Source organism: Oryx dammah, unplaced genomic scaffold (genome assembly GCF_014754425.2).
Source record: "Oryx dammah isolate SB20612 unplaced genomic scaffold, SCBI_Odam_1.1 HiC_scaffold_15, whole genome shotgun sequence".
In the NCBI taxonomy this organism is placed as follows: Eukaryota; Metazoa; Chordata; class Mammalia; order Artiodactyla; family Bovidae; genus Oryx; species Oryx dammah.
In genome coordinates this window covers 15,995,401-16,016,326 of record NW_024070199.1, presented here as the reverse complement: position 1 = coordinate 16,016,326, position 20,926 = coordinate 15,995,401, and the positions used below count along the sequence as shown (strand labels likewise).

Sequence of the window (20,926 nt, the reverse complement as noted above, 5' to 3'; positions counted from 1 at the left end):
TGGAAAAGAGGGGTGAAGGTAAAGGGACACCAAAGGCGCTCTAAGTCCTGGCCTTTGGAGTCTGTGTTGCATTTTGTGGCAGGGAAGAGGGTCTTCTTTATTTTGATGGCCCGTTTTCATTTCAATCTCAAAGAAAGGCAATGCCAAAGAATGTTCAAACTACTGCACAATTGCACTCATCTCACACATTAGCAAAGTAATGCTCAAAATTCTCCAAGCCAGGCTTTAGCAATACATGAACCATGAACTTCCAGATGGTTTTAGAAAAGGCAGAGGAACCAGAGATCAAATTGCCAACATCTGCTGGATCATTGAAAAAGCAAGAGAGTTCCAGAAAAACATCTATTTCTGCTTTATTGACTATGACAAAGCCTTTGACTCTGTGGATCACAATAAACTGTGGAAAATTCTGAAAGAGATGGGAATACCAGACCACCTGACCTGCCTCTTGAGAAACCTATATGCAGGTCAGGAAGCAACGGTTTGAACTGGACATGGAACAACAGACTGGTTCCAAATAGGAAAAGGAATACCTCAAGGCTGTATATCATCACCCTCTTTATTTAACTTCTATGCAGAGTACATCATGAGAAATGCTGGGCTGGAAGAAGCACAAGCTGGAATCAAGATTGCTGGGAGAAATATCAATAACCTCAGATATGCAGATGACACCACCCTTATGGCAGAAAGTGAAGAGGAACTCAAAAGCCTCTTGATGAAAGTGAAAGAGGAGAGTGAAAAAGTTGGCTTAAAGCTCAACATTTAGAAAATGAAGATCATGGCATCTGGTCCCATCACTTCATGGGAAATAGATGGGGAAACAGTGGCTGACTTTATTTTGGGGGGCTCCAAAATCACTGCAGATGGTGACTGCAGCCATGAAATTAAAAGATGCTTACTCCTTGGAAGAAAAGTTATGACCAACTTAGACAGCATATTAAAAACCAGAGATATTACTTTGCTAACAAAGTCCGTCTAGTCAAAGCTATGGTTTTTCCAGTAGTCATGTATGGATGTGAGAGTGGGACTGTTTTGAACTGTGGTGTTGGAGAAGACTCTTGACAGTCCCTTGGACTGCAAGGAGATCCAACCAGTCCATCCTAAAGGAGATTAGTCCTGGGTGTTCACTGGAAGGACTGATGCTGTAACTCTAATACTTTGGCCACCTGATGTGAAGAGCTGACTCATTTGAAAAGACCCTGATGCTGGGAAAGATTGAGGGCAGGATGAGAAGGGGATGACAGAGGATGAGATGGTTGGATGCCATCACTGACTCAATGGACATGAGTTTGGGTAAACTTTGGGAGTTGGTGATGGACAGAGAGGCCTGGTGAGCTGCGGTTCATGGGGTCGCAAAGAGTCGTACATGACCGAGCGACTGAACTGAACTGTACTATCACCAACCCTACTCAGAAATGCAGTCTGAAAAGATCAAGGGGTGGGGGGATGAGGTGGGGTCCAAGGGCAAACTGAATATGTTATTGACCAGGAGGTCCGCAAAAACACCTTCCTACAAGACTTCAGCTCACTGTCCAGCGATGCCTCTCGACAAAGTAAAAGAGACCGAGAAAAGCAAACTCTGTCTCAGGCAGCGTTAACACAAATGCGGTCCTCTTGGTGTCTCAGACACACTTGGAGAAGAGAAACAGAAGGCAGGTTGGAGAGAGTGCATGAGTGACTGTAACACGTGGGTGGGGGAACAGTGGGTATTGATTTTGTTTGATTGCTTCGTTTCTCACCTTGTTCCAGCGAGGGTTTAAAGCAGGGAGATTTAGGAGCTGGTGATGCCTGAGAGGATGGAAATGCCATTCACCGAGAAAGGAGTCCGTGAAGATGGCTGAGGCTAGAAACAAAGTTATAAGCTCCTGTCTCCACTGGTAAAATGAGAATGGTGGGATAAACTGACTCATAACTGCTGGATAACTCTCTGGCATCTGCAGAAATGCACCCTCTAAGGCACTTGGTCTCAGCGTCAGCATTTTGATTGAAGGCTCGGGACCAAATCCAGGACCTGCTTGAAAGCTCCCCAGAACCTCATGGAAGGATTCTATTCCTAGACTCCAATACTGGAGAAGCTTTTCCACCTAGCAGAGTCAGAAGAAGTTCCCCAAACCTTGCCACTTCATCTTCGTTGTATTTTACTGAAGTTAAACCAATACTGAAATTTAATTTCCAGAAACGTTTCCTGGACCCGCTTCTCTGAGGAAGGAAGGAAGCCCATTAGTGAGTCACTCAAGCGGTCCGTGGCAGTCTCTCAGGGATTCCCAGAGCCAGCGCCTCCAGAGCGCTGCCGGCTGTGTGTGCGCGTGTGTGTGCACAAGTGACAGGCGGGCGCGGTGACACTGTCACCATCGGGAAATCACAAACAACAGGATCGTTTCCGAGGTGAGACAGGGGCTCCACATCCTCACAGAAACAAACAGAGCCTGAAGGGAAATCGCACAGGCTTGCCAACATGCATGGACCCAGACAAGCGCATAGGATCCAGGAACACAGATGCATCCAACAAGCACCTACGGGGCCCAGACACACACGCCCACACAGCAGACACGTGCACACGCATCTCCACCTGCAGAGTTCCCTTCACACAGGCATTCAACTGCAGCTCAGCCCTCCAAGGGTCCAGAGACTTTGTTACTGGAGCCGGGGAGAGTGGTCCCTCCAGGCTAAAGTCTGCCACCTTAGGGAGTCCCTTCTAGGCCTCAGCTCCAGAGGGAACCCCCCACCCCTCCAAAGTCTCAGTAGGCTCATTTTCAAAGCTGTTTCCTCATCACCTCTGGCCAGAAGATCTTGGAGTGAGTGCTCCAGGCAGAAGATGAAGGACAGATTTGAGGATGCTGAACATCTTATGAGCGGGACAGGGGTTAAGATCAGATGGTGTTAAGAGATAGCGGCAGGCAGGGAGATGGAGAATGAACCTCCCCAGCCAAGCCTGCTTCTGTTCTCTTAGATCCCCTGAGCCCAGCAAGGCGGGAGCGCTTGGTAGTGCTTCATAGATGATTAGTGTATAACTTCAGGGCTATTTCAGGCTGTTCTCTCATGGTCTATATACCTCACCTCCCCACTCCCCAGAACCAAGCCCAAATTCATTACAGTCCAGCCCACAGGATGCTTCCTACCCAGCAGAACTGTCTTCCACAGCATGTCTGCCCTTCACTCACTGCTCCTGTTCCAACGAACTTCTCTCCACTTCTCCAGGTCCAGCAGGTCTCAGAGCCTTTGTGCAAACTTCCCCTCCTCCAGGAATACCCTCCGCTTCCTCCTCTGTCTGGTGAACGCCCATCCTTCAAGATGCACATCAAATATCCCCTGCTCTTCCACAGCTTTCACTGTCCTTCCCCCCACCCCCTTCCTCTACACAGATTTATTGCAGCCTGCACAGGGATCCTGAAGACATTTCTTCATTCCTTTGTGGCTGACCCCTAACAGTGAGCAATTCTGGGTGGAGTCGGGGGAGCCTTGTCTCCCTCATCCAAGAGCCTGGCACTCAGTGACACTGCTGGGGACTCAGAGGGGTGGGTACCATTGTTGCCAGGCTTGATTATGGGTTTTATTGAGGCCTGTAGCTAGCCCTACAGGAAAAGACTCTGATGCTGGGAGGGACTGGGGGCAGGAGAAGGGGACAACAGAGGATGAGATGGCTGGATGGCATCACCGACTCGATTGACGTGAGTTTGAGTGAACTCCAGGAGTTGGTGATGGGACAGGGAGGCCTGGCATGCTGCAATTCATGGGATCGCAAAGAGTCAGTCACGACTGAGCAACTGAACTGAACTGAACTGTAGCTAGCCCCTGCCTCACCTGGGGGTGGGGGACAGAAGAAGCAGGGAATGCCAAGTATGGAGACCAGACTGGAGATAGGAGCAGGTCTACGGTGCAGACTACTCAGCCCACTTCTCGGGATGCTGCAACCACACATGCCTTCCCCCGGGGCACAGTCAAGGCTGTAATTCCCATCGCTCCACACCCTTGCCCCTTGGCAGGTGGCTCCTGCAGCCTCCTGTCCCACTTAACTCCCAAAGCTTTCTTCTCCAGAGGCCCCTGGGTATGAAACATCATTAAAGACAGATGTCTCTCAGGTTAAACTTCTTAACTCTTCAATGTACAAGAGATACTGCTCTGCCGTTTGGCTGGAGAAACTGGGGCAGCCACACTGGTTCCGTGGAAGCAGGGGCAGCGAACTCTTTCTTCTCCCTTAAGGAAGCCCCCAATTGACCAATACCTGCTTAGTCCACTCACCAAAATAAATGTATAAAATGAGATGATTTTAAAATCCTTTTTCTTTATCGATTTAGTTGTATTTCCTAAAGGTCACAATCAGTTTTTTTTCAATTGGACAGAAACCTGGATTGAGAGGAGGAAGTAAATCCAACTGCAGAAACACTGGAGTGTCTTTATATGCTGAGCACGGTTATATATTAGGCTCTGCACACAGAGCCAATAGGGAGATGTGTGTCCAGCCCTCCAGAAGCCTCCAGGAGGAGCAGAGCTTCCTGTTCACATTCCGATTCAAAAGGCAATTCTTCAGCACCTTTGATGTGCTGGGGGTTGTCACCAGGGGCTGTTACATCCTTCCCAGTGCAATCCCGAAAGGGAGGTACTGTGATTATCTCTATTTCACAGGGAGGAAGTGCAGGTTCACAGAGACAGATAATTTGTCCAGGGCCAAGCAGCCAGAGAGTGCCCTGGAATCTGAACCTAGGCCTGTGCGCTCTCAACAATGTTGCTCTTTACTTTCATAACAGATTGGCACATCTTTGGTCTAGCCTGCAGTGGAGACTTCTCAGGATGTTTAGAAACCCTTTATTTCATTTCACTGTCAGAACAACCATAGGAAGAAGGCCTCAATGTCCCATTTGACCAATAAGCATGATGTGATTTAGTATTATCCACTCCAGCTTGGAGTTAAGAGTCAGGATCAGAATTCAATAATTTTGAGTCTGACCTCCTAGTGAGCTGGGACGGTTCTTCTAGGGGCATGGAAGGGAAGAGAAAGTCTAGGAGATGGGGGATGCTGGATGAAAGACTCTAGGAGACTTGCATTCTTTCCATTCAGGGACAATTCTCCAAGATCTAGACCTGACTGCTACTATCAGATGCAGTTTCAGCTCCACTTCTCTGGTACTCGTGTGCCTGCTGTGTGGAAAAGGTCCAGAGTTATTGAGACCTTTCCCACTCCAGGATAAAGTGCAACTTCTTCAAAAAGCACACACGCATTTTGGATTTGGGATTTGCCTCCTGGGGTCTCTCCAAGTCATCTTTCAGTGCCGTTTGTTTGAGCCCTGGTGAATGACTGAAAGGGGAGACACTGCTCTCAGTGACCTCCTGGTTCTTCTTGGGCCTCCTCTAGGCCAAATCCTACGCATCCTTCCAGCTTCCCTGTGGACCATATCTCCTCTGACACTCCACATCCCTAGTATCTTTGCCCTCTACATTCCTGTGACCTTTTATGCTTCTGTTATGATCATGATCATGCATGGTAGTAACTGTTTGCTTAGAGTCTGATCTTTCCCACCAGACTGGGTATTCCCCTGGAATTGAAATTCATTTCCATCTGTGTGTCCTGATAATTCAGCACAGGGGCTGGCATTGAAAAGGAGCTCAGTATGGAATTGCTGAATGAATTAGTGAAGTGACTGAAGACATGATTGAATGACCACCATTCAGAGTGTTTTATCTTCAGAAAAGCTCAGGGCTTGAACATCATCATTATCTGTCCTACAACATAGTGAAGTCTCAGACTCTTGTTTCTTGTCCCAAGCAATTTCAACCAGGAGTAGTCTTTCCTCCCCTTCAAATCTTAAAAAGCTACAGAAATAAACACTCAACTCTTTTGTTAACCTGGATGCCAAGCTATTAATAATGTGTGCATGTTTTGATTTTCTAGGAGGACAAGGATGGGTTCCAGGGAAGATAATGGTACAAGCATAGGTCTTGTTCAGCATGTGGTCAACAGACCAATCTGCTATTTCAGAGGAAAAGGTTTTGTTTCAGTGGAGTATTCATCCAGCCATTTGTGCAGAAATGTTGAAGACAGTAAAGAAAAAGAAAAAGGTAAGAGCCATGTCTGTCTGTCCACCCGTTCCCCACTGAATGCCTTGGCTGACATAATGATGGACACCTACTCTCCTACTCATGGGGAAATTTTCAGGCTTTCAACTAACGTCAAGTTTCTGGGGTCATAGACTCATCCAACACAAGCACATGAGCAGGCATAACTGTGAGTTGTCATAAGTTTTGTCCTCATCATGACTTTTTAAAGTTCTTAAAAAAAAAAAAAAGGCAAGATTAACACAAATCCTTCATCAACTCTTGGAAAACATGGAATGAGCAGCTTTTCTCAACTCATTTTATGAGGTCAGCATGACTCTGACACCAAAATCAGTCAAAGATATCACAAGGAAAAAGAAAAAAAAAAAAAACTATGATTATAGACATAAGATCCCTCAATAAAATACCATTGAACTGAACTCAACAAATATGAAACAATTAGACATTATAATCAAGTGGGGTTTTCCTAAGAATGCAAAGTTGGCTTAACATATAAAACCAATCAATGTAACACACCACATTCAGAGAATAAAGGAGAAAAATCTCACAATCTGGTCAATAGACACAGAAAAGCATTTGGCAAAATCCAGCAGCCTTCCATGACAAAAATACTCAACAGACAATGAATACAAGGAATCTTCAACCTTACAAAGATTATCTTTGAAGATCTTACAGTTAATATCATACCTAATGGTGAAAGGTTGAAAATATTTCCCCTCAGATTAGAAACAAGACAAGGAATATGTTCTCACCACTACTATTCAATATTGTACTGGAGGCTCTAATCAGGGAAATTAGTCAAGAAAAAGGAAAGAAAAAAAAGCATCCAGTTTAGGGAAGGGAAAAAATAAAACTCTACTTATAGATGACAAAATATTATATATAGAAAATCCTAATAATTGCACAAAAACTGTTAGAACTAATAAACAAGTTCTTTCTGCAGGATATAAGATAAATGTACAAAAATCATTTGTTTTCTATATACTAGCTATGAGCAGTCAAAAAATGAAATCAAGAAAATAATTCTATTTGAAACAACATCAAAAAGAATAAAATAGGAATAGATTTTTAAAAGACTTCTTATTAAGTATAAGAATTCTTTATATGTCATATGCATAATAATACTGAATATTACAAAATACCACAGAAAAGGGGAGATATACCACATTTATGAATTGGAAGACTTAATATCATTTAGACGCCGTGTGTGTGTTAAGTAGCTTCAGTTGTGTCTGACTCTTTGCAACCCTATGAACTGTAACCTACCAGGCTCCTCTGTCCATGGAATTCTCCAGGCAGGAATGCTGGAGTGGGTTACTATGCCCTCCTCCAGGGGATCTTCCCAACCTAGGGATTGACCCCAGGTCTTTGAACCTGGTTCTTCTGCATTGAAGGTAGATTCTTTACTGCCTGAGCTACCAATATCATTTAGACGGCAATACTCTCAAATTGATTTACAGATTCAATGCATTCCCTATTGGAAACCCAGGTAACTTAAAAAAAATCGGCAAGTGGATTCTAAAATGCATATACAAATGCAAGAGACACAGGACATCCAAAGTAGTGTTTAAAAAGAACACAGCTGAAGGACATACACTTTTTAAAATTTCAAAACTTATTCTGAAGTTACAGTAATCAAAGCATCAAAGGTTAATATTGGCATCAGAATAGATACAGAGATTAACCAAACAGAATTGAGAGTCCATAAATCAAGCACAATGACATATCACTTCAAATCTGGGAGGATGGCTAAAAAAAGAGAGAGAGAATGAAAAGGGTTGGGAAGGATGTGAAAAAATTGGGAACTTCATACTGGTTGCTGGTGGGATTGTAAAATGGTGTAGTTACTTTTGAAAATGAACTGGCAGTTCCTGAATATACTTCTCATAGAGTATGACCTAGCAATGTGATTTACAGGCATGTAACCCAAAGAGCTAAAAATATATGTTTACACAAAAATTTGTATACAAATGTTCATAGCAGCATTACTTATAATAGCAAAAAAGTAGAAGTAACCCAAATATCCATCAACCAACAAATAAACAAAATGAGGTGTGTGTGTGTATGTGTGTGTGTGTATTTGTGTGTGTGTGTGTGAGTGAGTATTATTAGCCATAGAAAGGTATGAAGTACTAGTACATGGATGAATCTTGGAAATGATATGCTAAGTACAATCAACCAGACACAACGGCAACGTATTATATGGTTCTACTTATATAAGTGTCTATAATAGGCAATGGCTAGAGAGAAAGTAGATTAACTGTTGCCAGGGGCTAGGTGTGGGGGGAGCAGAGAATGGGGAGTGACTGTTAATGAGGATGAGGTTTCTTTGGGGGGTAATAAAACGTTTTAAAATGAGAGAGTGGTGATGGTTACATAACCCTGTAAATATTCCATAAAAACTGAATTGTACAATTTAAAAGGGTGAATTTTATGGCATGTGAGTTCTATCTTAATAATGCTGTTATTAAAAAAGAATATATGCAAAAAAGAGACAGCAGGGATGTGGAAAAATGGAAAGAGCTCACTTGCTACCAGTGGGGAAATGGAAGGTAATTTTATTTTTTTCCTGTTATTGTTGTTTTAATGATGTTTGTGCAGTAAAACATGAAAAGGAGAGAGAGAGTGAACACACAAGCTCAGCATAGAGATGACTAGCCTTGGAGTCTAGGGCTCTGAAGGTGGTGTCCCTACTCTACTAGTCACTCGCTGTGTGCTCTTGACTAAGTGGCTTCACCTCTCTGGGCCTCAACTTCCTCTTCTCAAGAGTGGAATAGTATCAGCCTCCTAGAGTTGCTGCAGGATTACATGAGACCTCACGTGCCCAGGGCGGATATGTAACAGATATCCAGTGTTCATCAACTTTCATTTCTTCAAACAGTGATGACATGATCTGTTACTTCCTGGAGATAAAGACGAATTAAGACCAGACCTTGCTCTTAAATATCTTGGAGTTTAGATATGTCGATAGGCATAAATAACTACAACAAATTCTTTGGGAAGGATCATAGTAAAGATTTCCACAAACAGATTGTTGGAGAGTTATCTGCATAGTCCAGATAATTTGGCAACTTGTACTGGGAGCTGCTGGTGAAAGGGCCAGAGCAAGAGGTGGAAACTCATGAGGAAAGACGCCATCCATAACCACAAATCACGTGTGTTTCAAAACCTGCTCTCATGTGTGTTATCACATGCCATCCTTAGGCAATACCCGCAAGGGAAGTATTATTACCCTACTTTATAAACGAGAAGACTTAAGTCTTAGAGAGGGCAAAAAAGTATTCTGTTTTCATAGAGCCAGCTCCTGGCACAGGGAACCCTTCCTCTTGCCATCACTGCTTCTTCTTCTGAGCAATCTTGGGGACATCCCACTCAGAAGGAATATTGGGGTGGTGGTGAAGAATCGGAAAATGAAGGCGTTCTCTGCAAGTCAGGGCTGGTAGGAGGCAGTGACGGTGTGCCCTGTCTCCCTTGGGGTGCAGTGAGAAAGGATATCAGATGGAGATCAAAGATCCCTTCAACCCTGGATCATCCAGTGCAGACTGGAAGCATTGCCAGAGGAAACTCTCCTGCTCTAGAGGCCATCGGTGTCCAGTGAAACCTCTCCACTGATATTGCTAAGGAAGTGGGGGTGAGGAAGGAAAACATGATATCATTGCCGAGCGCCTACTGTGTACAGGGCACTATACAAGGCGCTTCCCCAACGCATGAGGCATTACAGTGGCTACATTCTACAGTGACATGGAGGTAACACTGAGGCCCAGAGAGGTCAAGGGCCCAGTCCAGATCACAGAGAAAACCTGTATCATAGAGAGGAGTGAGGACTCAAATCAGACTCTCTTTCCACTCACTCTGAGGATGCTAAGGTCCTCCCTGCACAAAGAAGTCGCAGTCTCTAGGATGGAGGGCAGAATCAAGCGACAGACTGTAAGAGTCCAGTGGCCTTCCAGCATCGGGAGGTGGTAGGGGGCCCACATATTCCATTCACACAGTCGTTAAAAACACCAGCCCACATATTAAGGGTGAGGGGGTGGGGACACAGTTTTCAGTTTTGTCTCTCCAAGGGCTTAGCTTCATACTTGGCACAGAATAGGTGCTCTTTAACCACAGCCTTTCAGTTCTGATGGAACCAGCTCTCAGTTAAAAGCAAAAAAATCTTCCTTTACCAAATGCATCTTCTGTGAAGGCAGACGACAGATCAGAGCATAAGCATTCGGCACAGAAACCCAGGTGGGTCCTCACTGATGCTGCCAGGCTTTCGGCAGGTGGCCAGCTGGACCGACTGAAGTCTCATTTATCAAGAGTCACAACGAGTCATTTGTTGGCTTCAGTGTCGGCCCCATCTGATCGACCCTGACAGTGAGTTTATAATCCCAAAGGCTCCCCACCATTGGAGCATCTCCGGAATTCAATGACATGGATAGCTAGTGGGCCCAGAGGCCAGGCTGCCCCCTCGCAGTCTAGTTACCCTGTTCAGGGAAAGCAGAAGGGTCACCCCCCACCCAGTGGGGCAGGGTGGCTCTCCTCACTCTGCAATGGTTTGGAAGGACCAACAGAATAAACAACTGAAGTCTGCAGAATTCTCAGCCAGTTGAGACTCAAATAGGAGAACCTGGAGTCATCCAGAGATCACCTTGACAAATATCTCAAAGGGGGGGAAAAAGGACACAGACTTTGGGAGTTAACACACTTAAGATAAAGCACACCCCCAGTCTCTTGAAAGATGACTCATCTTCAAAAAATATCTTAACCTCTCCAAGCATCTGTTTATTCATGGGCTAAGCATGGATATCATTTATTGCTGTTCTGAATACTAGAGAAGCGAGTCGGATGGACAGGTTTGGCAAGTGACCTGGGTGAAGAAGGGATGTCTGAAGTGGATGACAGTCAACATAAAAAAGGATGAGATGACAAGAGAGTATGTAGTAAAAAATACTTTAAACAAACTTAAAAAGAGAAAGAGAAGAAAAGGAAAAGAATCATGGGGAAAACTGCATTTAATAAAAGAAAAACAAAATAAAAATACTTGTCGCTCAGTCGTGTCTGACTCTGCAACCCCGTGGACTGTAGCCCACCAGGCTCCTCCGTCCACGGAATTCTCCAGGCAAGACTACTGCAGTGGGTTGCCATTTCCTTCTCTAGGGGATCTTCCTGACCCAGAGATCAAATCCAGGTCTCCCGCACTGGCAGGCAGATTCTCTACTGTCTGAGCCACTAGGGAAGGCAGAGCTCAAATAAATGGAATGGGTTCAAAGGGAATAACATGAAAACATATTTTAAAAATCACATCCTCCACTCGTCATGTCAGGGAACTTGTCTAAGGTTTGCCTACTATCCAATCTTGAAAGAGCAATCAGGACACAAGGCACGTTACTACACCATCACTGAATGTCTCCTACAGATGGAGGGGCCAAAGGGAGCCACGGGTTCCTTCACACAAGCCAATTCCAATTGGTTGATAACATTTATCCAGAGTACAGTATCTGCAAAAATTCTGAGGCCACATCTGAACTGTTTGAATGAGTGATGTGTGTAGTGGGATTTAAGGAAAGGGCTGCCTGCACGCCATGTGCAGAGGATGCTGTGATGTGCTGCTCAAAGGAGCTCTCGGGACGAGGCACTCGGTCCCCCAGCCCTGGGCACCGTTGGTTCTGCCTGCTGACAGCTCTCAGCGGAGTCCGTCTCCAGGAACAGTCCTCTGCCCAAGGGAGCTGCCTCACCCAGGTGCCCTGCCCAGCTGCTGCTGCTGCTGAGGGCAGTAAGGCCAACTCCTCTTGACTCAGTGCAGGGAACTGAAGGACTGTCCCAACTCCAGAGCTCCCTGGGGGATCGGCCGATGCCACCGCTGTGAGGTGAAAGTGAAAGTCGCTCAGTCGTGTCTGACTCTTTGTGACCCTGTGGACTGCACAGTCCATGGAATTCTCCAGGCCAGAATACTGGAGTGGGTAGCCTTTCCTTCTCCAGGGGATCTTCCCAACCCAGGGATCGAACCCAGGTCTCCTGCATTGCAGGTGGATTCCTTACCATCTGAGCCACCAGGGAAGCCGTCCAATTCCTCCCTTGATCCAGTCTCACTTCCCTTACTCCAGGACAGGTGTTGATCCCGAGGGCAAGCCTAGTAAACTTTCTGCACACAAATCTCTGTCCCAGAGTCTGGTTCCAGAAGCCAAGTTAATACATTATATACATGCCACTCCTCCACAAGCTCTGCTTCTCTCTGCCTAGCTAATGACTTGTCATCTGTGCTTCCTTACTCCTCAACAAAGACTCAGTGTTAGCCACTGAGAACACATAATCTGTCAGCTTTCCCTTTTCCCTTTGTTTGCAAGGAAACGCAAAGGTAAGTTCTCCATTCTTTCCTCTTTTACCTATGTTAGACGTTCTGATTTAGGCTTGGAGGCTCTCTAAACTAAAAATGATGAGTTGGCTATGTTTCTCTCATTTTTCAGTCTCTCTTCTTCCTGGCCTCTAGCCCTAGAAGAGACAGCATTTCCCTTGACTCACTTTTTGGAATAAAGATTGAAGGTGTTACCAGGAAGAGGGACAGTATATGCTAATAAATCTTACTGGTATGACACTTTCAACTTACATGCATGTGTTACTCTTTAGACACAGAAACTCTTTAAAGTTATTATATCTCTTTTGAACAAAAGGTACAGAGAGGTTAAATGATTTTCCAAAGAAATGCAGAGCTTATACTAGAATATGGGTTTCTTAATTCCCAAACATATAAATTCCAGACACAGGCAGAAACTGCCTCGCTGGCCTCTGCTGCTCGCTTAGGGTCGGTGTATAATTTCTAGAAGACACTGAAACACTGGAAACAGCTCAAGGGACTTCCTCTGATCCACTCTTTTTTCACTTTGTCAAAACCCAGGGAACTGATCAGATCCTGGACCAAGCAATGAAAAGTACCTTGTAAAGAAAAGTCCAAATATCCAAGGCTAGAATCCCCACCACAGCCCTGACAAAGGCCATCTTGTTCCTATTTGTATCATTCCCCTGATGGGGAGCTCACTACCTGGCAGGGCTGCTCATTCTACTGTCCCCTCATCTGTACACCTGGAACAATATTATTAATAAAAAGGGAAATAGTACATTATAAGGTAACAAATACAAAGCACACCGTGTAGTACCCAGCACATAGTAGTACTCAGTGAAAGGAAAGATTTCTTTTCCTCTACTTTTCTTGGACACAGAACAAGAGAAGAAAATTAGCTTGTAAAAAGAGCATCCTCAACTCCAGTCACGTTACTTGGTAGCTACTCGGTTCTCACACAGCCCAGAGAGAGAGCTGGAGAAGTCTGGAGTGTAGACTCTGTAGCCAGACCTCCTAGGTTTGAGTATGGGCTTCCCCATTTAGCACTCCATCACTATGTGCTTCAATTTCCTCATCTGCAAGATGAGGAGAGGATAGGGTTCCCTACCTCCGGGGGTCAGGTAAATGCTTACAATTCTGCCAGGCACACAGTAATGTAGTTGTCATTTTTTCCTAACATTCTCACCTTACATATAGGGAAACTGAAGCCAGAATATTGAGCCATTTCCCCAAGGTCAAACAGCTAATCAGGAGCAGAGCCTGGATACAAACTGTGGTCTGCCTGCATCTCAAATGCATGTACTTTTATTGAACATTTATTCTGCCATTTCTTTTCCCTTTCTTTTTTTTTTTTCCTTCCCCAAGACAAGGGGAAAGGAAAGAACAAACGTTCATCAGGAATTCTGCCAGAAAAGTTGGCACATCCTGCTCATTTGAGAAAGCAGCCTGTTCGGAAAGGCACAGCTGAGTGGATCTGGGAGTCATATCCACAGGCAGGTAGTAAAGCCTGCTATCTGCCAGGGCCTGGGATGAAAAAGCCCAGCTCCTGCTCCCAGGTCTGCAGTGGCAGCAAAACCAGGCCTTCTGCTCTGGTGGCCGTGCGCAGGGCTAGATGAATCATCAAGCCTCACATGGCCACATGGGCTGGTGACATTCAGGTGACTCTGTGGCCCTAGGAGGAAGCTCAGCCAAGCACTTCTCAAGGACAGCAAAACTGTTTTGGTTCTGTGAAGCCTATGGTTCACAGGCTGGTGGCTGGCACGATGTGTCCGTGTTGGGATGCAGCTGGTATGGGGCATTCTGGCTCTGCACAAAAGGGACGCTTGCAAGCAGGAATGACATTCAAAATATTTAACAATGGATATGGCACAGACAGCAACCAATCCGAACAGACACAATGGCCAATGAGAGCAAATGTTGGCTGTAAACAAATGGCGCGATGGAGCGCATCCAGCCGAACACTGGTCTTGGCAACAAGGCAGTCCAATGAGCAAACAGAGAGAGGAGGATGAGCAACGCGGGCTTCCAGAAGCCAACAGGGAATCGTCTGCCTGTCTCCTGAGGAAGTCTCAGAGAGGATTCCACTAAAGCCCCCGGGCTCTGCAGAGCATGGTTAAAAATCATTGCCGTGGGGAAAAGACCAAGTTCCCTCAAGACCCAGCTGCAAGAGCTGGTATCGCCACTGCTTTCGGAGCGCACAGGGCCAGGCTTCAGAAGAGCGAAGCCCGCAGCCACCCAAAGCCATGTCCGCGAAGGCTTTAACTGGTGTGTCACCATGTCATCACGCTGCTTACCTTGCTCTTGGCCAGGGAGTGTTCACGTGTGGTCTCCCAAGGCAGCTGTTCTGTCGTAGCATTTAGATGCTACGACCAGTGTACCTCCAGTGTACCCCCCTGGACTCCCAGGACACAGAACATGCCTGGATTCATGCCAAGTGGGCCCCAGTCGAGCGGGACAGGTCGGAATCCTAGGCCCACCCAGGCAGCCTCCAGGGTTACTGCAGTCCCCTTTCTTTCCCAGCTCAAATCCTTCTCCCCACTCCTTCACAGTCACTAAAAGCACATGCTCCTGCTCCCCTCTGAACAGAGTCACAAAGGGTCAATTATCTTGTGGCAATGAAGGCAGAGTACCATTTCTTTGGCTTGCATAAGATGAACTCCCCATGATGAAATAAATCATCGGTTCATGAGGTCTTGTGGGAAGGTCTCAGAAGGGAAAGCCCTCCCTGGGGATCAAGGCACCAAGGCCTTTCCCCTCGCCTGACCTCACCCCCTGCCAGGAGTTTGCAGCAGCTTCCTTGCCGAGCCTAACAGATGCCCCTAGAAAACGCTGCTGAATCACTCTACCACTGTTCTCTGAAGCTTGTACCTTTTGATGTTGACTTCGCCCCTACTTGTGTCTTATAAATCAGATGGTTTACTCTCCGGGAAGGAAACCCTTTTCTTGTCTATTTGATCAGTGGCTCTTCACGCTGTCTTTCACAAGTAACTGTGCCCCCCCCACCCAGCCTTCACCAGCTTTGCTTCTGGATGGAGAGCACACACAGATTCAGATGAACAGGCACTGGATTTGAGTGACAGCTTCACAGGAAGCCACTGGAGCAGCCCTGGTCATCAGCTACGGCTGTGAGGGATGCTGGGGCATCCGGGGAAGGCCAGAGCATCTGGACGAGACACGACATCACAGGTGGCAGTCGGCCGGGGTCCCATGCCCAGCTCTGCCACTTGGCAACTGTGCAACCTAGAAAGGTTACCCAAAGCTCTTCAAGCCTCTACTTTCTTTATTATGAATATTATAATAACAGTATCTATCTCACAGGGTTGTTTTAAGGATTAAACAAAATAATATACATATAGAGCACTTGGCACTTCGCCTGGCACATAGCCAACAACCAGCACAAGGAGATATTCTGACTATTGTTAATCATTCAAACATTTATTGATCAGGTGCTCTAAATTCTGTACTTTGCTAGAGGCTGGGGCTCCAGTTTCTCAAGAAACTCACAGTCCAGTGGGAGAGGACCACAGAAGAACCATCAATTAGGGTACAATGTGGTGAATGCTTTATCAAAAAAATTACTTTTAAAAGAACTATCACTAATAGGTGACAACCATTTTCTGCTAGCCACTCCATGCTATATGCTTTATAGAAATAGAGAGTTTCTCTGTTCTAATCCAAACACCTGGGCTCAAGTCCTAGCATTATCCCTGACTACTTATACATTACAGGTATGTTAATGTCTTTGAAACTTAGTTATCCCATCTGGAAAATGGGTATAAAATTAGAAAAAGATATCAAATATGTTATCACAGAGCTTTGCACATAGCAGGTTCTTAATGAAACGGATGTCCCTGAAAGCAATGACTGAGGGTATTTGGAGAACGGACACTGAATGGCTGTGGCCACAGCCCTGGAAGCCTGGCTGGGTCAGCCTCAAGGTCAAGGCAGCACACCCACCTGGGAGGTGTAGCAGGACTTTAATGCTCAGTGGTTTGTCTGGTTTGAAACCAGTTTTGAGCCAATGACTGGGGCCTTAGGGACCAGAGGTTGGCCACTGCAAAAAAAGCTGCTGATAAGAACTCAATGAGTGTGTGTGGGTGCGGTTTTAGCTGCTCAGTCATGTCTGATTCTGCCACCCCATGGACTGCAGCCCATCAGGTTCCACTGCCCATGGGATTTTTCAGGCCAGAATACTAGAGTGGGTAGCCATTCCCTGTTTCAGGGGATCTTCCCGACCCAGGGATTGAACCCAGGTCTACTCACATTGCAGGCAGATTCTGTACCATCTCGGCCACCAGGGAGGCCCAAGACCCTCTAAGAACTTGATAGAACATTTCAGATATGGCAGACCCTCCAAGACCAACCAAGGCAGAGAAAATGAGTAGTTGGTGCAGTAAGAGAACTCTAAGGAGGGCCTGATATATTAATTGAGGCATGAATACCCCACCCAGGACCAGTCTGCTGCCTAGAGCCAGTGGCTTCTATGTAGACCACAAACACCGCACACTCAGCCCCAGGCCAGGTACCCCCAGGCTGGGTCCCCTGGGGTGACAACTGAAGCAGAACTCCACGCCCTACGGGGGGTACTGCCTCTGAGAAGGACCCAGGCAAATCAGAACACACCAGTCCCAGAACGGAGCCCATGCACAGAGAAAAACAGAATTGCACAAACCCAGACCTGTTGACACGGATGAACATTCCTGCAGCACAGCCTGATAAGCCTGTTGCTAAACCTACCAGGCTTCCTGTCAACGGAGCACCTTGCTGTCAGTTCAGGAAAGATAATCGCTCTGGGAACCAGCTTCCTTTGGAGACCTGGTGGAGTGCATTCAGTTCAGAGAGAAACTTGTCTTTCAGCACAGCTTCTCATCCTCCCGTGTCAGACAAGGGGAAACCCAATCCATGCAGGAAAGGATCTGTACGCACTCACAGTCCTGCTGGGTGGCAGTGGCTGTAAGTGACCCTGGGGGGAAGGAAGGGGCCCCCTATCTCTGGCCTCAGAGCACCTCCTAAACAAAGACTCTAAAGTTGCCTGCTGGGACAGGGCGAGACACGGGACGCTCAGATTCCAGGCGTACCCGCGGCTATCATCTGTCAGTCCTGACACCAGCCCTGTCTGCGTTGAGGTCCAAGCAGAGAGATCAGAAAGCCCGGATAGGGGCAGGGGCCGGGGAGGGCAAGAGAGGGGAGGGAGGGCTTTGGAGAGACCAGTATGAATAGTAGGACTTTTCATCTGACTCCCAAGAACACAGCCAGGGAGAGCTGTGTGATCTAAGCCAGGATGAAAGCACGGCTGGCCTCCCCTTGTAATCAAAGAGTTTAATGATGCTTATTAAAAGCCCATTTCTGAGTCCTATTGAAAAATTACACCCATAAGTGTTTTCTTTTTTTCATATGAGAATTGCTTCCTAGAGATTAAAATACATACACACGTGCACACACACACACATGCGCACACATGTTCCTTCAGAACCCCATGCCCCACACCGGCACGCACACATTCGCTACAAATTCTGCACCTCCCAGACATCACACACGTACGTCTTCATCAAAGATGGCCACAATTCACAATGTACACACACACTGTCAAACAGAAAAGCCAGGCCCAGTCTCTGAGGTGATTCAAGCACTCTTTGAAATTCCAGACTGTGAGGGAGTCCAAGAGCTTCCAGCTCCAGAAGCTGTCATGCCCACAAACAAACAGCACAGCCTCTAATCCCTATCAAGTCTCCATGTCTTGCCCGAGGCCAGGCAACTCTGCAAAAGCAGAAGCTCCCGGGATCATTAAGCTTTGGTGGGAGGCAACAGCACTCAGGACGGTCCTGCGGAAGAGTGGGTGCTGCACCCCCCTGGACCATGGCGGGCTCGCCCTGATACGCTGAATCTCAGTCTGCTGAAGGAGGCGCCTCTGGGAGTGCAGCATATCTTCCTCTGATTATCAGCAGACCTAGAGCCCAAGGCTGACTCACTCTCAATCAGAGAAGACACTGCTTTCTGGAATAGCCAGTTAGATGCAGGAAAGTACTCCTTGCATTAAAGTATGTCTCCACCAGGGTAGGTTCCCTGTGGTTGCTGATCTCCCCAACATTTTAGCCCCCACTTGGGAGCTAGTATATCTAGATTCAAAGGCAGCTCTAAGCCTCGCTGTAGTTTTCTCCTTGGCAAAATGGCAATAACAACTTCTTTCCATCTTATGGTGTTTCGGGGAAGATCACAAAATGCCCTAGAGATTGTAAACTGCAAAGCAGATGTTAGAAATTCTCATGATCAGACAGTAATGAGGAAATGGAGGAGCTCATAAATTGGGCTGTGAGTGCCTCCCGGGCAAAGCTTGTGTCGTATTTATCTTGTTAGCCTCAGTGCCTGGCACAGAGGCCAGCACCACACATTCTGGGGAAAAAAACAGTCTGAAAAAGAATGTATCCCTGAGTTAAGTGGTTTTTTCAAGGTCACAGAGCAGCTTGCTGTGTGACAGGAACCCCGACCTCCTGACGCCCCTAGTGCAAGGCTCTCTGTTCTCCATGAACCAAACTCTTGGGTGTGTTGAAGAAGGGGCAGTGACGTCCCATTAGGCACACAGCAGGGGCCAGGTTTTAACCCACGCTACTGAGGCAGGAGACAGGTGGGCTCCAGGCTGCACGGCTTCTCCCCTGTGGACAAAAACTCCTCAATAGCAGAAACTCCATAAAAGGAGGAAGATGGGGGGAGGCTGGGTCCTGCCCAGATAAAAGACCACATACTCCTCATTCCTGAAATCAAGGAGACCTTCTCAACTACATGTGTGCAGAAAGGCTCCTTGGAGGTCAAAAGAGAGGGGGTATCACCTCAGAGTAAGTGATATCAAATGCTCATAAGCCTCTTTGCTAGAATCCATCTTGGTTAAGAGATGGGCACGCACACACTGGAGGACCCTGAGACGCACCCAATGCAGACTCAGAACCAGGCAAAGCAAAATGATGGGCCAAAGGAAACCAGGAAGACATGCCGCATAAAAGTGATTCAAACCACCGCCAGGGCGCAGCTCAGCAAATCTCTCTCTGAGCCTGCCTGTGTATCTGTCCACATGTACCGTCCTCTTGCTCCTTGTAATAAAGACTTTACTTGCCTCACTGCTTTCCATCTCCATGTGGAAATTCATTTCTACCCAGTTGATGGGCCACAGTTCCTGCTGCTCTAGTGACTAGGATTCAGAGCTCTCTGTGCCATGGCCCGACCTCAATCTCTGGTCGGAACTGAAACCCTGCTTCAAGCCACTGCAGGCCAAGGCCACCCAAGATCACTGTCATTCCCAGGATGGGCCAGGAGACGCTTAAGAAGCCTTCATACAGCTACTTGCTAAACATTCCACCTCAACAGTGGGAACAAAGAGAAACCACAAGTGCAAATAATACCCAAATGCCTCAGACCAACTCATCTTATTTCCTAACTTGAATTGAGCAAATCAGAAAAGTCACCAGATTGGGGAGACGGGCCTGCAGAGATTGAATCACGGAGACTAGACATAGATCTTATTTCAGGCTCACTTTCAGCATTGTCACTTACCTATTGACCAGGTGTCCAAGAGATCACTAGCCCTCTCTGATTCTCAGTTTTTCCATCTGCAAAACAAGATGATGATCACAATTAATCCCTTGAGACCACTGGACTAAAAGGCATCACAGGTTTTTATACACAATATTGGTTACAAACCACATATGATCCCATGTAACTGGGGAAATTGCTAATGATTAGGAGCTGGAAGAGAATTTCAAAACTGAAGTGTGATAGTCAAAAAAGGAAGTGTGATAATAGTTACAGGCTAAGAAGTGCATCAACATCTCCCAACTTGCAGTACAGAAAACTCAGCTTTCTAATATTTTGGCACTTATTTTTATTTTTCATAGATGTTAAAATGCAAGCAATCATGAATACCAGGAGAAACAGAGCAAAGAAAAATGCTACTATATTAATACACTCCCAACATCTGGGGGTATTTTTCCAGATTTTTTCCCTCTCTACAGAGAGTTTCCGTTCAGTTCAGTTCAATCACTCAGCAGTGTCCAACTCCTTATGACCCCATGGACTGCAGCATGCCAGGCTTCCCTGTCCACTCCCAGAGCTTACTCAAACTCATGTCCATCAAGTTGGTGATGCCACCCAACCGTCTCATCCTCTGTCATCCCCTTCTCCTCCCACCTTCAATCTTTCTTTCCCAACATCAGGGTCTTTTCCAATGAGTCAGTTCTTCACATCAGGTGGCCAAAGTACTGGAGTTTCAGCTTCAGCATCAGTTCTTCCAGTGAATATTCAGGACTGATTTCCTTTAGGATGGACTGGTTGGATCTCCTTGCAGTCCAAGGAACTCTCAAGAGTCTTCTCCAACACCACAGTTCAAAAGCATCAATTCTTTGGTGCTTGGCTTTCTTTGTGGTTTCCAACTCTCATATCCATACATGATGATGGGCAAAACCATACATTCGACTATATGGACCTTTGTTGGTATAGAGTTTATCATTACAGAGTTTACCATTTTGCAAAGCAGGGGCTATGAAGATGTACTACCCTGGAAAAACCACG

General features: G+C 46.3%; 1 protein-coding gene across 1 annotated transcript in view; it reads right to left on the bottom strand.

Moving 5' to 3' along the window:
* The window catches only part of LOC120874857 (teneurin-4-like), a 242,128-nt gene extending 222,165 nt beyond the window's left edge, over positions 1-19,963 (bottom strand). The window contains exon 1 of the mRNA XM_040256546.1: positions 19,913-19,963. The gene's annotated coding sequence lies outside the window, so the exon portion shown is untranslated. The remainder of the gene's footprint in view (positions 1-19,912) is intronic.
* Between the last annotated feature and the right edge of the window lie 963 nt (positions 19,964-20,926).